The sequence below is a fragment of the Chrysochloris asiatica genome, unplaced genomic scaffold, assembly GCF_000296735.1.
Source record: "Chrysochloris asiatica unplaced genomic scaffold, ChrAsi1.0 scaffold00211, whole genome shotgun sequence".
NCBI classification, from domain to species: Eukaryota; Metazoa; Chordata; class Mammalia; order Afrosoricida; family Chrysochloridae; genus Chrysochloris; species Chrysochloris asiatica.
In genome coordinates this window covers 3,592,499-3,596,077 of record NW_006408729.1, presented here as the reverse complement: position 1 = coordinate 3,596,077, position 3,579 = coordinate 3,592,499, and positions in this window count along the sequence as shown.

The window sequence follows — 3,579 nt, the reverse complement described above, 5'->3', positions numbered from 1 at the left end:
ACATTGAACACTCATGAAGTATAGATGAGTTGTGGGATGACAAAAAGGACATCATACATGAAGAAAACAAATGTCAATAAAAAGACAGTAAAGGAAAAAAGGAGCAAAATGAATGTCAGAAGAGATTATGAAACTTGATTTTAAACTTGGAAAAGATCAAGCAAATGGAAGAAATGATGAAGTAAAGGAACAGATTTCAAAGGGTGAAATCAAGAAGAAAAAGTAAAATATTATGATGACATGTACAAAGACCTGGAATTATAAAACCCAAAGGAAGAACATTCTCAGTACTATTCAAGTTGAAAGAAGTAAAATAAAATCAAGCCTTGAGTTGCTATATTGAAGGATTCAGTGGGCAAACTACTGAATGCTGCAAGAAGTATCAAAAGATGAAAGGAATACAAAGTTTCTGCACCAAAAAAGACTTTGATGATGTTCAACTGTTTCAGGAGGAATAATCATTTCAAGAATGGATGCTATTGAAGGAAGAAGTCTAAACTGCAATAGAAATATTGGTTTAAAACAAGGTACTAACAATTGGTGGGATACCAGTTCAAATTTTTGTTCAAATGGCTACATTTATGCCAATTAATTTAGAAGACAGTTACCTGACCTACCAACTGGAAGAGAGTCATATCTGTACCCATTCCAAAGAAAATTATGTAGAAATTATTGAATAATATCATTAATATCACATGAAAGTATAATTTTGCTGAAGATAATAAAGAACGGTTGCAGCAGTACATTGACAGACAACCGCCAGAAATTTATGCTGGATTTAGAACAGAACATGGAACAAGAAATGTTATTGTTGGTATCAATGGATCCTAACTGAAAACAAGGGATATCAGAAAGATGTTCCCTTGTATTTTATTAACTATGCAAAGACATCTGTGTAGATCATAACAAATTATGGGTAACATTGGAAAGAATGGGAATTCCAAAGACTTAATTTTGTTCATATGGAGCTTGTCCATAAAACAAGAGATAGTCATTGGATATATATCATTAGAGCATAGTATATGGCTTAAAATCAGGAAACATGTGCATCAGAGTTATATATTTTCACCATATTAACTTAATCTGTATGCCAAACAAATAATTTGAGAAATGGAATTATATGAAGGAGAATGTGACATCAGGACTGAGGAAAAACTATCAATAACATGTGACATGTATTTTACACAACCTTGCTTGCTAAAAAGGAATAGTACTTAAAACACTGACAAAGATCAAAGATAACAGCCCTATGTATCAATTGCTGCTTAACATAAAGGAAACAAAAATCTCCAGAATTTGACTAATAAACAAGGTCATGATAAATAGAGAAAACGTTGAAGTTGCCAAGGATGCATTTTACTTTGATTCACAATTAATGTCCATGGAAGCAACAGACAAGAAATCAAATACCTGTATCATTGAACTAATCTGCTACAAGCAACCTCTTTAGAGTTTAGAGTGTTAAGGAGAAAAGATGTCACCCTTAGGATTAAGATGTGCATGGCACAAGCCAAGGTATTTTCAATCACCTCATATGCATGGGAAAGATGGATAATTAGTATAGAAGACTGAAGAACTTATGCCCTTGAATTATGTTATATTGTTAATGATTATGTTAAGATGATTAAATAAATCATCAAGTGACAGAGTGATGGTTGGTTGTTATGTGCGGTGCAGCTGGTTCCGACTCATAGTGATCCTGTACAGAGTTTCTGAGGCTGTAAATCTTTACAGGCGCCAAAAGCCTCATCTTTGTTCCGCAGAACAGCTGGTAGTTTCGAACTGCTGACTCTGAGGTTTGCAGCCTGATTTGTAATGCTCCCTAGAAGCAAGGATGATGAGATATTATCAAATATGCAGTCAAGATGCATTGATCATTATTGGTGATTGGAATCTGAAAGTTGGAAACAAAGAGAATTATCAGTAGTTGGAAAACATGGCCGTGGTGATAGAAATTATGCTGGATATACTATGATATACTGGAAGTAGCTATCAAGAAACCAAACAAGGTAAGATATTAGGCAAATCTGTTGCAAAAGACCTCTTTAAATTGTTCAGGAGTAAAGATGTCAGTTTGAGGACTAAGGTGCACCTGACTCAAGCCGTGGTATTTTCAATGGCCTCATATGCATGTGAAAGTTGGACAATGAATAAGGAAGACCATAGAAGAATTAATGCATTTGAATTATGGTGTTGGTGAAGAATATTGAAAAAAAAATGTTGCTTAGAAGCGCAGATGGAGAGGGTTTATCTCTGGTACTTTAGACATGTTTTCAGGTGGGACCAGCCCTTGGAAAAGGAAACCATGTTTGGTAAAGTGGAGGATCAGATTAAAAGAGGAAGACCCCAACAAGATGAATTGATACAATGGCATCAACAATGGGCTCAAACATAACACAAAGTGTGATGATGGCTCAGAAGCTGGCAGTAGTTTGTTCTGTTGTACTTAAGGTCACTATTAGTTGGAACTGAGTCGATAGCACCTAACAACAACAATATGAATTTTTCTTGAAACATATTTGTGCCCATTTGATACATATAGTTTGTTCTTTTTTTCTTCCTGTTTTTTTTTCTTCTTCACTGCAGAAGAAAGATGAGGTGTTCAGGCTCCACAAAGATTGATAGCCTCAGAAACCCTATATAGAAACTGACTCAATGGAACTTAACCAAGCAACTCAATTTATTGTTTTTCCAGTTTTTCTTTTTTCTTTTTATTACTTTGTTAATGACAATGTCTTGTCTGTTAAACTCAATTAGATATTTTCTCTCTCTTTTATTTTCTTTTTCAAATGTTATTTTTTGTTTATTTCTCTGGGAATAGAAATTATGTGATTTAGTTTTATTTTGCCTTATTTACCTGTAAAAAAGGTTTTAAAGTCTTCTCATTTATTTTTAGAATATTCTTATTTACTAGCTGGTGTGGTGCTGTAGGATCAGTACCGGACTGTGATCCACAAAATCGATGATTCAAACCCACCAGCTTCTCCTTGGAAGCATTAAGAAGAGTCGTTATGAGTCAGAACAGACTTGATGGCATGTCAAACAACAAATATTTGTATTAACCTTTACATATTTAACTTTCACTTAGCAATAGAAGAAACTGATTCAACAGACTTTTGTATCACAATTTAGGGGAAATTTTAAGTTACTTTTAGAGCCATGCTTGTATGTCTATTACCCCTTGTTCAAGTATTCTTCCTACCTATCACAACTCTTCTTACTTATTCCGTGATTATTGAACATGCTCAACTCATATGTTTCTAGTTAGTACAAGGTAGACTTGCATGACCAATGACCAATGTTACATTTTAAGGATAAGTTTAATCATATTTATTTATGATGGGATAAAATAATTATATTATTGTTCTCTTTTATATGTAAAAGGAATCCAAGTGGCACTATGAGATCAGCATTAGGCTGCTAACTACAAGATTGGTAGTTCAAACTCACCAGCAGCTCTGGGGGAGAAAGATGAGATGTCTACTCATGTAAGGATTCCTGGTGCAGCACTGCAGAATAAACACTGGAACTACTAACCACAAAGTTGGTGGTTCAAACCCACCAGCTGCTCCTTGGAAA